Source organism: Rhipicephalus microplus, chromosome 3 (assembly GCF_043290135.1).
Source record: "Rhipicephalus microplus isolate Deutch F79 chromosome 3, USDA_Rmic, whole genome shotgun sequence".
NCBI classification, from domain to species: Eukaryota; Metazoa; Arthropoda; class Arachnida; order Ixodida; family Ixodidae; genus Rhipicephalus; species Rhipicephalus microplus.
The window spans coordinates 195,181,677-195,196,536 of NC_134702.1; positions in this window are offsets into that span (position 1 = coordinate 195,181,677).

Here is a 14,860-nt window from a genome sequence, read left to right on the forward strand (position 1 = left end):
ATCTAGTAAACACTACAAGAACTAAACGAGAGGTGGCTACATACAGGAGACGGTACCGCCATCTAGTGAACACTGCAAGAACTAAACTAGAGGTGGCTACATACAGGGGACGGTACCGCCATCTAGTGAACACTGCAAGAACTAAACTAGAGGTGGCTACATACAGGCTACAGGGGACGCACAGCCCACGCCCTAAGGAGCTTCGCCCCTAAAATGGGTGCCCTTAACAGGATCAACGTGGCACTTTCGCTTGGTACTGTGCCGAAGTTTCTTGATTTCGGCGTTTGATCGCGTTGCTTTGTCGAAGGTGAAAGAGTGCTGGCCGCGGACCACCTCACTCACCGGCAGAAAATATTTGACTGGTGAAACAGCGGAAATAGTTGCGCTCTGTGCGGAAGCATCGGGCCTCTTCGGTGAAGCACGTCATAGTTGCTTCAAGTGGAAAAAATTCGGCAGATTCCACGTACCTAGGAATCCAGGTTATGTGAAGCATGCGGAAGAAAGGTGACCGTGTTGTATTTTTTTATTGAGCGACATATCATGAAATGACGCTAAATATATGTACAAATGCTGCACGCAATGACATATGTTGAAGAGTTGCAGATGTTTATATAACCAGTTTATGCACTTGCACAACGATGTCAACTGGAACATGCACATTAGCATCACCAAAGGCTGATATGAATCGCTGATGCTCGTAAAGACACTCCTGGACACTGCTATATAAATCAACTTTGCGCATGGCAACTAACCATATCTGACGTTAACCCAACGTGACGGCTGTATCGAAATAGTACATATGTAATCTTTATAAAAAGTAGGCAGAACTGCAACCACTATTAACGTTTCACGAAGATTAGCGTCTCTTTCAAAAGTGGTTCCGAGACCTGGCGTAGCTCTGAGGTAAAATGCTTCATTGGCACCCAGAAAGCTGGGACTCGTCGGGTCGACGCTACAGACGTCGGGCATTTCTTAACACTCAAGCGTTAAATTTGCCTATGCATGTTCTCGTCGTTCCGCGGTATAAACCAAGTGTTAATCACGTGTGGCACATACCCGCATACCAGCGGCACATTCCCGCCCGTGGGTATGTGCCACTGACTAGCGGGAAAAGTTTGACGACCTACAGACCTTTTTGTGACATTATTCATGCCTTGAGAAGTGCGTCGTATTCGTCGAACCACCTTACCCTCTCGTGCTGATTGTAAATGGGGTGACCACGGGAGCACCCTAACGTAAGCGGCTAGATAGATAGGTAGATAGATAGATAGATAGATAGATAGATAGATAGATAGATAGATAGATAGATAGATAGATAGATAGATAGATAGATACGCGCAAGGTCGCTTAAGTTCGCTAAGAAATGCTTGGCATTTAAAACCTGTTAAATGAGCCTGACGTTAAAGAAGGCAACTTTTCTTGTTAGTGGGCGTCTCACAAAATTATATGGTTGTTTTGGTACGTTAAACCCCACAAATCAACCAATGAATTGCTGCATTGCTACAGGCAAGGCCTCAACAGTTTTAGAGGTAGCTATATTGCGACTCGCGCTGCAGGTTGCATACATCCCATTGAGCATTGTTTTCCTGTCAAAAGCTGAATATGCGTGCCGTTCACTTGATTGTGGAACGGAGCTATACCTTGGTGATTATATTATGAGATAAGGCAAATCGTAGTTTGAATTCTCATAGACGCCCTGCTTTCTTTTCGTTTAACGATACAGGTCATTAGGCTTCTAAGAAGTAAGGCCACTTGTTGGTGTTTGCGCTAGCTGATATTCAAGCAGAGATATGCACGCATATATATATATATATATATATATATATATATATATATATATATATATATATATATGTCTGACGAAGGCCCTGTCACGGCCGAAACGTAAATTTATAAAGAAGCTGCTTGCTTTCTCGTACTTGTACCAGCTTCTGTTTTTATACGTACCAGACTCACTATATATATATATATATATATATATATATATATATATCATGAATTCAATAAATCATAATAAATCAATAAAGATAATAAATAGTAAATCATATTAATATTAATCATTAAATCACAGTAAATCAAATGATAATTATTAAATATAATAAATATTAATTCATAATAAATCATGAATTCATTATAATTATATGTTCTGACGCCCGATTGCAATGTAGGTTTGTACCACGAATTATACTGGGATATTACACGCATACCCGAAGTCGAAAATGCCCGGTGAGAAGGATTACAGCAGCTTAATTTGAGAATTGGTTGCACAACTACTTGCGCAGGAAACAAGCATGTGCGGAAATTGCGGTCACGCACGTTACGCAACCAGTTTTCTAAAGTACTTTCGCATGTAAACAAAGCTATACTCGCCGCTTAGAGACCCCTGAGTATTCATAACAATGCACACAGGCAAAACAATGATGTACTCACAAAGAAAAATAGGACGGCCCGAGCGAATTGAATAAACAAACTACCGTAGTGCTCCTCACCTTCTTTCGGATGCGTAAGTTTCTGATTTGCGACGCTCTCCGTTTCGTGTCATCTGCATCCTTTGGGAAGAGATACAACGACACGTTGCCATCTGTCAACCGCATTACCACTCGTTTCAGCGGACTGCTTTGGTCTTTAGCATCCCTATCTTCTTCTTTTAGGGCTGGCGCGTGCGACATGATGAATGATAAAGGAACCATGCGGCCACTTCTCAACGCGCCCAACGTGGTCACATATCTCCTTTCTAGGTTGAACGTGCTAGTACCGTTTCCATGAACACGCTATGTGGCGAGCGCTCAGTTGGAGTCACGAGTATAAACGTAGACGTAGAAAGCTATAGCGGACGCGCAGTCACCATAGTCATCCATAACAATAGCGAGCAAATTCCGATAAATACGAGTGTAAGGCAGGGAGACATGACCTGTCCTATGCTATGCACCACGTGTTTACAGGAGCTCTTAGAACTATAGGGTGCGAAAAGTAATGTTAAGTGGAGTGTATCTCCACAATTCATGATTCATTGATGTCATTGGATTGATGAATCACTGAGGCGAGAAATTACAGCTCACGATTACTGAACTAGACACAGAAGGCAGAATACTGGGCATAAAAATTAATAAGCATAAAACTGATGCACCGTGAAAGTGTTTTGGGAGAGCCAGCGCTTTCGGATAGGTGAAGAGATACTGGATGTTGTAAAGGAATATATGTACTTATGTCAAGTATTAACCACTGAGCCGAGTCATGAGAGTGAAATAACTAGAAGAATAAGAATCGGGTGAAGCATGTTCGGCAGGCATTCCCAAATCACGTATGGCAGTCGGCTAATATATCCCTCAAAGGGAAGGTGTATAACAGATGCATCATACGGGGGCTCACCTACGGAGCAGGAACCTGGAGGTTTACACAGAACGTTCAGCCTAAATTGTCTACAAACCATGCAGCGATCGAATAAAAGATGAATGAGAGGTGTAACATTTAAAAAAACAGGAATACAGCACAGTGGGTTAGACAACAAACGAGAGTCAAGGGTATCTATCCTAGTTGATATAAAAAAAAATTAAGGTACCCTTAAGCTATGCCCTTAAGAGTTGAACGTGATAGCGCATTCTTATTCCTAGTGTGTTCTGAGTTCCAATTGTTTTTTGTTTAGTGAAGCTTTTGCATACAGCTTCATTCTGTGTAATTGGTAGCTTGTTTTAAATCACGTCAGTTGTGCTCGTAAATTATTTTCAAGGTTTCGATGAACCCTCTATACGTGGGCTTAATAGAAAAGGCGCAACAACGTGTGCGCTTTTTGTACTTCGTGGCCTGTTTTAAATCATGAAGTCATTATAATCATATATTCTGACGCCCAATCGCAATGTAGGTTTGTACCACGAATCATACTGGGATATTACATGTTGCATTGTGAAGCATGCATGCGAGATGCGTGCGTTTGTAAAGCATGCAAGTTAATTTGACTGCATTTCGAAGCAGAGAAGGTTGTTTTCACAAATTTTCCAAGCAGTTTCGTGACTTTATGGCAGGATAGTTCCTTGTCACTCAAACTACTCGGATTCTACCATCACGCAGGCCCAGAATTTGTATACTTTCTTTTATTTGCAGCTTTCTCAATTTTACGGTCACGCACCGGATGATTTTCCACTAATAACTAACGACACCACCGTCGACGCCGACACCGGACATCTTCGAAACGAGCTCTTTATTGGTATTGCGATTATTGCGAACGAATGGACATGGGCTGAGCACGTAGGCTGGACAACTGCTAGTTTTTAATTGTAACTGACGGGATTCCAAGAAAAAGCAAATGCGTGAGAGGTGTTGTATACCTATTTTGTTATGATTATACTTGTTAAAAGTTACGTGTGCATTCCAGACGCTTTTCTTGGAAAGCATCAGAACTCCTCGCCTGCTGTAACTAGGAGATGGAGACCGCGCCCCACCACCACCGATATTGCATTGACGGAACGACCTTTGACGGCGGCGTGGACGAAAGAGCAATGTGTTGCTCTGTATATGGTTTGCTTGAGATTGGTGTGCGATTACGTGGACAGGAGGGGATGCACTGCGTGCCTGCGTGGAGAAAGACACTGATAAGATTTTGTAGAGAGCAGGCATGTGTCCTAACGCAGATATTTCCTGTTCTTCCTTTGTGTAACCTCTAAGAATAAAAGCTTTTTGGGTTTCAACAAATCGAACTTTTCTTTTTTTAATCGTTCACAAGAGGAAGAGAAGAAAAAAATCACAGCATATCCACGGAGTAAATGATGACGAGTTGGGCGAAGCGTCCGTCAAATAGTCCATGCTTACGTCCGTGCGCCCGTTAGTTCATGCGTCCGTCCATCCGTACGTGCGCCCATTCGTACGTTCGTTTGTGTGTGCGTCTGTTCGTCCATCTGTCTGTCCGTGTGTGTGTACACCATTTCTGCTCTCCGCGTTTTGTTAACACCGAGGGCACTATAGAACTGAAGCATGCATTTCTCGCACGGTCATACAACGTCTTTCTGTCTCAAACGGGCATACAAGACAAACGTATTCTTGACACAATTTTTATTTACGCTGTTCTTAAAATCACTCTATTATAATTTTGTGTAGAGTGCCTATATAGTGTACACACACTACTTTATTACGGAAGGCCAGCCCATTTGCTGGAGCCCGGCAATCCGAAGAACGCAGGGCTGTGCATCTGTGTCGCGTTTTCTTCACTGGGCGGCACGTCTTCAACGCCTGCGCTGGCCGTCGCCTCTGCCCCTTCAGGTGACCGCACCGTGATGATGTCCTCCGGAGTTGCTGTCTGCTTGTTTTTGACCTTCTGGTTCGGCATCAGGAAGTCTCCCTGTGAGGCGAGGCGGCCAGCGTGGGAGCGAGATCCAGGCAACGTGATGTGGACGTCGGCCACGACTGCTGCCAGCAGCAGGCCCAGCAATAGGCTGGTCATGACGCCCAACGTCGCAGCGAGTGCGTGCTGAGGATTACGGCACCAGTCGAGCTGAACCCACCTGGCAAATGCGGTTGTGTTGTCTACTACACATAACACTTACGGAGGCATAAACACGGGACGAGCTAGTGGCAAATAAAACAATATCGTGCTGTGTGGAGTGCAAAATACGCCTAACGTCGTTAGTGCACGAAGGGTTGAGGCGTGCAAGTGCAGGTGTCAAATGCGAAAAATTCCTTCGCGTACTGCAAGCGCTTTTGGCATCTATCTATCTATCTATCTATCTATCTATCTATCTATCTATCTATCTATCTATCTATCTATCTATCTATCTATCTATCTATCTATCTATCTATCTATCTATCTATCTAGCTAGCTATCTATCTATCTATCTATCATTCTATCTAGCCACCTTTGTCTCGATGCTCTTATGATCACCCCTTTAACCTGGGGTACACCTAACCTAGTACGGGAGGGTAAGATGTGACGAATACGACCCACTGGTCACAACATAAATATTGTCGCAATCTTGTCGTGTACTCCATCATACACTTCCAAAAAAACATTTCACATACCCGGTGGGTAGCATGTACCACTGCCAAGCGAGTATATGCCACAGGTTTTACACATTTTATATCTATGTTCTAAATTTTAGAGCGCACAATGTGCTCAATAAGAAAAAGGCAGATGACGCATTTTGCATGTACCCAGGATCGGTGACAAAACACATGAGTGATTGTAACACATGAGTGTTAAGGAAAAGCTGACATAGGCCACGTTGAGCAGACAAGTGCAAAAAAAGTAAACGTCAGTAACCCAGCAGAAATTGTACCCTAGCGTTCAGCGTGGCAACGAAGTATTTTACCACGTAGCCAAGCCAGGTCTCGAAAGTACTTTGCAAATAGACCCCAATATTCGTCAAACGTCCATTCTGGTTGCAGTACTGGCTATCGAATTTTATAAGCACATCATATATACTCACATAATAAAGCTGTCATATCGGGTTAAGGTCAATTGTAATTAGGCCCCATCCGCTGAGAGTAATTTTTGTAGCAGTGTTGATGGCTACCGTACCAGCAAGCACCAACGCAAACACCAGCCACTCATAGAAGCTTAACGCTTCTGATGTTGCTAATATCAATACATGTTGCTGTTGGCATCGCTACGCAACTACCAAACAACTGTTATTATAAAACGTATGCGGCTGTTTAACGTATGTGTGTGCATGGATTTGTACATATATTGAGCGCTACCTAATAACGTCTCACTCAATAAAATAAACCTTTTTCACCTTGCATCCACATGTTTCGCAGAACATTGATTACCAAAGTACGAGGGATCTGCTGAATTTATCTGTCCTCTGAAGCTCGAGGTATCATACAAGTTCTCCAAACTGAAATAATTTTCTTGGCTTGTTCACTGAGAAGCGCAAAGCATTAAGCAATACATAATTGCATATAGCTGATAAATAAAGCACGTATAGCTTATATGGCACAGTCGTGGATAGTTCAGCGTGTACCTTTAAGTTCATTTAGTAGAGTAGTTGCGATGATTGTTAGCTCTATTACGCAATCTCTGCGGGCATAGGCATTGTTCCAGAACGCCTTTAGGCTAAACCTTCTGTTCTAGGTGAACATCCTATCAAAGAGGTAACTTAGTGACAATGCCCTAGCCGCCTACACTTGATTTATATGTGAAGTACAACATCCCAAAACCACCATATGAATATGAGAGACGCCGTAGTGGAGGGCTTCGGAAATTTCGAGCACCTGGGGTTCTTGAACGTGCACACAAATCTGAGCACACAGGCCTACAACATTTCGGTCTCCATCAGAAATGCAGCCACTGAAGCCGGGATTCCATCCTGCGACCTGCGGTTCAGCAGCCGAGTATCTTAGCCACTAGACCACCGCGGCAGGGCAGCCGTCTACACTTACATCCCGCTGTAAAATGTCTGCCACAGCAATCGATATTTGACGCTCCCTCAAACACGTAAAGCAAACAATTTAGCACAGCACGCATCCGGTCATTCGGCGCAGCAAGCACCCAGCACGCATCGTGTACGCATCCTATTATCAAATTCGAATTTTTGTTGAGCCACTACAGGTTTTCATTTTATACGACGCCGAACTAAAACATATACTTTGACCGACTTCATGCATGTGCGCGCCTTCCATTGTCGACGCAACCTCTTGTGAACGTTTAGGTATAAAAAACACAGGACAAATACCTAGATATCTTAAAGCAAGCGAAGTGTATAGTCGTGCGCTTTACGATCTTCAGACCTAAGGCTGCAGAGTGTTAGATTCCATGTACGTGATGATGACACACATCACAAATCAAGTTTAAAAACATTTACGCGCTCCGCCCCTTCTTGATGCACATGTTTTTTTTCAGTGTAATTTCTTGTTGCTAGTGAACTGGCTAGTCAACATTCGCAGCGATGCCAATATCATTGTACTAACTTAAGTGATGAGGTTGTTATGTGTTTCAGTAGGTCTGCCTTATGCGATAACGAAAACGTGGGCACTTGACGAAAACGTGGCTTGCGAATGAACTAACAAAGTTACGAACAACTACGTCATGTTAGAACCTTTTCATATGATGTTATCGTGACGCCCCGTATATTCGAAATCGCTACTTTCAAAATTTATGTCGTTTTTACACCACGCCACACAATTTAATCATCACGTGATCTCTTATGGGATGCGTTACTAAGTTACCTAATAAAAGTCAACAAATTCATTGTACGAGAGAAAGAGGCAGACAAACAGATCGGCTCTTTCTTGTATCCTGTGAATTTGGCGGCTTTTCTTCAAGTAAGGGGAGCCAACTACCTGAGCTTTCAAATTTTGTGCGATACCAAGTGAGGTGCCGAGAAACTTTTGAGGGGGGATAGGACAACGCATATAGTGCGAACGTCATGGTCAGTTGGTGCATGGAAGTCAAATTGTCACTGGTTGCCAGACCGCAGTTTGTCTCTTGCACGTAAGAATGTCGGTTTGACAACAAATGTACTACAGTGATTGCAGAAGCTTTTTCTCTTTGAAGTGTTGCCATTGTAACAAGCTTCATTTTTTAAATGTGGTTTCTTTTTTATCAACCAGGAGACTAACCTGGACGAGCTGCTGTCGTCTATCGCCGGCAGCTCCCTCTCGAGACCGATTGCGCGCAGCGCCACGTCAGTCTTCCCGCTGCTGTCTTCCTCCTCTTGGGAATGTCTATGGTAGAAGTAGTGCTTGATCTGCTCCGGTATCCAGTAGGGCGCCAGGCTGCTGCACTCGGACGCGTGGGTGTCCGAGCGGCCGTTCTCCTTGGCACTTATTGAGGACACGGCGCCCACAGTCAGCGACACGTTGGACGTCATGTTGGACGTCGACACGTTGGACGTCTTGCGGGTACTGATCTCGGAGGCCTCGGGAACTGTAAGAACCGCAGATGGTGGCTTCTCCTTCTTCGGGCCGCCTGCTACGAGATGCAAGATCACATATTAGTTAAATTAATCTTGAGAAAAGCGAACAGCAAAAGAATGATATGTGCAACGTTTGACATGGCGATATAGTGCCGTCCAGGACAGGAAGAACACGAAGCGCCTTCTATCACTCGTTTATTCGTTGAACTGTAAGGAAATATTCAATGGATCTACATTGCAATCGTGAGTATCTATCGAACTGTTTCTTTTTCAGCTTCTGGGGTAACAGCTTGAGAGGAACGCCTAATTCATCTGCACAACTCTTGAAGCTCTTCCTGGACATGGTGATGTTGAAGCTACTGAATCAAAGCGCGACACTAAACGAAACAAAAAACGGTGTTTGATTATCAAAGTTGCGGCTGCATACTAGCCTGCGCCAGGGTATTTAATATTTCACTGCACATGAGCACCAATGTATATGTGCTCCAGTATTTCGGTAAATGTAAATGATGCTCCCTCTTTTGGTGGTGACTGAGCACCCCACCGTAAATAAATAAAAAGTAGACAAGGAGAGTCAAATCTCGTGAAGAAATATGATATTGAAAACGACTCTCGCTTTGCGATGACAAAAACACACTAGAACGTTTGTGGTGTAGTTCTAACGACGCGTCAGGAAGCGCCTACCTTTCCAGCTAATGTGAAGTTGATACCACACCACCTATGAGAGCTGTGCCTCAAGTCAGTCCCAGTTTGGCCCCTAACTTTGATTGCAAAGCTCATAAAAGAGGCTTCAAAAACGACTCGTGGTTTCAGATTGGCGAAGCAGCGCTCTGTCAATTGATGTTACTTTATGTTCTACCTTGTGCCAAGTAACTATTTTAAGAAGTGCTAGTTCGGTATATAGAAAAAAAAATTCTTCCTTTTTCTTACATGTGAATGTTTGTTTACGTTATTTGTGCTTGTTTCAACAGCAGGTCCCCCTGACAGTTTTCACTTTGTGACCTCCATTGGTAATATTAGCATTTTTTCATTGTATTGTATTGTATTACTATATTTGAAAGTCTAAATCTTAACTTTCTAAGTTTTTGTCAGTCGGATTTGTCTAGTTGCTTCCAGAACCGACATGTGCTCCTGCATTGTATAGGAGGGTGTCGGAGCTTTTCGTGGTACTGCAAATAATTTTTCAATGCAATGTTCGGGAAGATGTGCGCAAGAGAAAGGCGAACAGATCCAGTGCTTCCACGCCAAAAAAAGTCCGCTTGGCCACTAGTATGAATCACGCACGCGCTATTTTGGCTTCTGAAGTGATATCTGGTTACAGCTTGCTTATTTACGTGAATCCAGTTCATGATGAAGAACTAGCACAAAAAAGTGTGATGCGCTTGTTCTGTAGACTCGCTCATTTTGCACTACTATTCTTGGGCTATTTTTATTCATGAGTGAGTAATTAACTAAACAGTCTAACGCCAACTCCTGGGCATGCCCGACCACAACGGTGGCACTAAGGCATCGCTTTCACGTTTGTTGATCTTTTAACTTGAGTACCATGTAACAATATCGAATGCAGGAAATGCATCATGAAACACAGGCTTGTATTACATACATACATACATACATACATACATACATTCATTCATTTATTCATTCATTCATACATACATCCATACATACATACATAGGAAAAATAAAAATAAAAATAAATCAAAATACAAAATAAAAAACAAAATAATAAACATACAAAATAAAAATAAATCAAGAGCAACATACATACATACGTACGTACGTACATACATACATACATACATACATACATACATACATACATACATACATTACCTATAGAAAACTGCCAATGATGTTGTTTTATGAAGGAGATGACAGCCTACCGCCGGCAATTATATTTGCTTCCACTTCCTTCGCATTTACAAAACAATTTTTACTAATAACATCCCCTCTTCTTTTCTTGGCATCATTACTTGTTAGCACTCAGTATTATTGTGCCCTAGAAAGAAAACAAGCCTCCAAGTTCAAACTTTTTTCCTTCACTCACAGTGAGAGCCTAGTTCTGACAGACGTCATTCTTTCAGGTATTATGCGAGAGATAATTGGTAATATGCCAACTCGTGCTAAGATCACGTGCAACGTGACGCAAACCTGCAAAAAAAGAGTGTTTCCCACTCCCAGAATTTGCAACTGGCTGCCCTGACTGACGCTCCCACGTTTAAATGGACATATATACATTATAAAGCGGATGGAGTGATGACCACCCCGGTAGCTCAATGGTGCAGCATCGGGCACGCTTTTCGAAGGTATCTTGTTGGTCCTGGCCGGCGGCAAAAAGATATTTAGCGCACTTCTCTTTCTTCACAATTACTTTACAACTACTCCTTACGACATCACATACCCTAAACTTTCTTTGACATCATTGTCTGTTAAACAATTAAACATCAATATTACCGTGTTAAACAAAGAAAAAAAAGCCCTTCTATTTACGCTTCTTTCAACAAATATAGCGATGTTTCACCTTTCTGGCCTTTGACGTTCCTCTTCAAGAAAGCGATGCGTTCCAGATTCGGCGTGTCAGCTGCAGGCGCGGACCTGAGTGGAGACAAGTCCTGTCTGAGCATGTCACTTCTGACGGGGTCAGGGTTTCCACATCGCACTTTGTTAAATCGACATACTGAATCCTCTTGGTTGGATGTGGAAGGCCGTCGTTCGCGATTTAAGAAAATAGCGCAGCCGAAAACCACGGGGCGTCTTCTCTCCGAGCGAGACGCCATAACCTGATTCGACTTCTTCCTCTTCAAGCTTATAAGTGTTTTGCCACGAGAGGCTCGTGTGGAGTAATATCTATGGCGATGCCTATGCCTTACTATAATTTGCCTTGAAATAAAAACGAGCAGCATGGTCTGTACAATGCACGCACTGTACTTAAACACTAATATAAAAAACAGTAGCCGTCTTTACAATCCCATACGGAACACGAGATCGTCGCATTAGCATTCGTCATCCTCTCTGACGGGGTGAAAAATGTCAGAGAAGCAAGTTTTAGAACGTGCAATGTCTCCCCCGTGTCAAAAAAAATCGTTTAGCACAGAATGAACATGCGCATACTTTTATTTGAAACGAAAGCAAGACAACACGGCTTTCAGTTTTGGTATGCTTACCATTGTTTACCAATAGATTTGTGGACATCCTGCTCTAATCATCTCGGAAAGACGACAGGCGCGTGTTACGAACGAGGGATGGCTGCAGTCGCAACGCAGGCATAGTCAACGCATGTCCCTTCGGGGCACGTGACTGCCGCAGAAAGCTGTAATAAACTGGTGCAGCCTGAGAATGTTCACAAAGCTTTTCATACACGACTACCACGCCAACATCGGTATCAACTGTCTGCATTTTTATGAGAGATATACAGACAAATACAACACTGCCATAATGCGAATTCTGCGCAGTTTTGAGTCGGGGCAAGACTGGTTGTGTTAAAAGTTTTCATTTTCCTCAAGTTATGGACCACGTTCTAAATCATAATTTTTGTGGAGCAGCACAGCACTCCTTGATGATGAGGGTGATGACGATGATGTTGGCCTAAACTAATGGCTCACACCCACTCTGGGGGATTGGCCAAGAAACGAATATTTAGATAGTGAGTCACATAATACATTTAAATCTAATGAATTTTAAACTATGCAGAAGAAATGAAAGTTTACTAATTTAGAGATGTGCAATCGAAACCGCCTTGTTTTGACTAAGAATGTTTGTACAGCAGAACAGATATCCCACTGACAATCAGAGTTATTCAATGATTGAATAACTCTGGGTGACAATGACCAAATTAGAAGGCTCCCAAGGAGAGAATATTAGATATAATGCTTCAATTCAATTCGATTTTCGTCTTTCTTTGGATAAGCGAGGTGCGTGCTACATATCTGTACGGTATTTTGTGCACTTTTTGATGCTCAATGTGGCTGGTGATGGTGACCACTCATGGCTGATCAGGTAGCTGTGGGTGGGACGCACTAAGCCACCAACTTGTTGCCAAATTAGCGTTGTGTGAAACATGTTGTCTTTTTTGCTCTTCTACCACGCTATGTTACATAGGTTAACACGGTTCTTTGGGCAAAATGGCCAGTGTATATGGTCTTTTTGGGAAAGAATATGAAGGACCAGCGTCTCTGTGGTCAAATACTAGTCTGATAGTCGGTGAGCCCTGAGTCAATTTTCATTCATTTCAGTTTTTTTTCATGTGTAACAGGTACGCCATTTAAAGTGACGGCAACACGGACGCCGCCTAATGCAGAAACGCGCTCCTGAAAGTGGCACTATAATAATATTGGATAGGCTACAGTGCAATTCAGGTGAATACCATAGCAGACTCACAAAAAAGACAATTGTTGACTTAAAACTGCGTTTATTTGCACTTGAACAAGTCTTTTTATGCAAAAATATGTTGGCCAACTCGGCCTTCGATATTTAAAAGCGGCAATGTCATCCGCACAAATACTTCCTGTGTGTCAGCACCGAAGCAGCGGTGGCTGTTGTACAAATTGCGGGTATAAGAGAAACAGAATAGCCTATTGTTTGTGAAAGCACGAAACATCTACACCCCAGCTCTTTCAAAGACATCCTTGGGCAATCAGTGGAACGATCGGCATGAGCGAGGCTAATAGCAGGGATGCGGCAATCGTGCGTCCTCTATTTGCCATTTTCTATATACTTCCAGACACACTCTTTTGCTGCGGTACTGAAAGCCTTTTACTTCCTCCCTTTCTTGCTCCGCGTTAGTGCGACCTCCTTAGCGAACGAGCTACATCGTGAAACCAAGTTGTCCCGAAAATCTTACCAGAGTTGCTGTTCTATGCAGTGACGCCTCTTCGGCACTCTGCACTCCACCTCAGTGGAATTGAAATCCCCTTCTGGGAAACCTGTGTGCCGGCAAGACCCGGATATTTCTCTTTGAGCACCTTCCATCCTGCCTGACCGTTTCTGATTGAATGATATGTGGGGTTTATCATCTTAAAACCACTATATGATTATGAGAGACGCCGTTTTGGAGGGCTCCGGAAATTTCGACCGCCTGTAGTTTTTTAAAGTGCACCCAAATCTGAGCACAGAGGCCTACAACATTTCCGCCTCCACCGGAAATGCAGCCGCCGCAGCCGGGATTCGATCCTGAGACCTGCGGGTCAGCAGCCGAGTACCTTAGCCACTAGACCACAGCGGCGGAGCTGCCTGACCATTTCTCTTCTATCCGATCGTATAACGCGCATATATGGTGGGCATATATCTTCAAGCATCATCCTCCCTGAAAGTGCAAGGAAAAGAGCAGCGTAATATAAAGAGAGTTATTTCCAATTGTGCAAACGCAATCGCTATTGGAATGATATTGGAATGATAGCATTGGAATGATAGCATGCACTGTAATGCTCTCACCGGAGAAGAACGGGAAGAAGGGGAAGAAATGAAAGACAGAATGGTCAACGAGACGAGCGTTTTGCTACCCTGCACTGAGGAAAAAAAGGTTCAAGGGAGAAAATGAAAGAAAGGAGAGGGAAAGAGTACCGTCAGGTTACGTGGGCGCCTGTCACTTTCACGCTTGCTGGAAAGATACCGTGTACTTATGGGATGGCTTTCAATAAGCCGCTGATTTCTTACTTATGTGGATTCACTTAGTGCGTTAGTCAATGTATCACTTGTAAAAGCAATATAGCAACATTCCTAGAAAAACAAAATTAGTGTAGTTGCAACACCTCTTCAAAATATTATGCCGCCGTTTTTCTGTGTGCACATCGCCGTTCGGCTAATAGCGGCGAACGACAGCGTTCAACATGTTCTTTTACACGAGATGATACGCTTTGTTGTTTAATATGTTTAACATTGTCCACAATAGATTTCCTATAGGGAAGTGAAAGTCAATACAGTGCCCTGAACGAACATGAGCGGGCGCAGTCGGATGCGATTTTGCTTTAACCGCAAGTTTCGCGACTTGCCGGCAGCTTCGGTAATACTGATGTTGT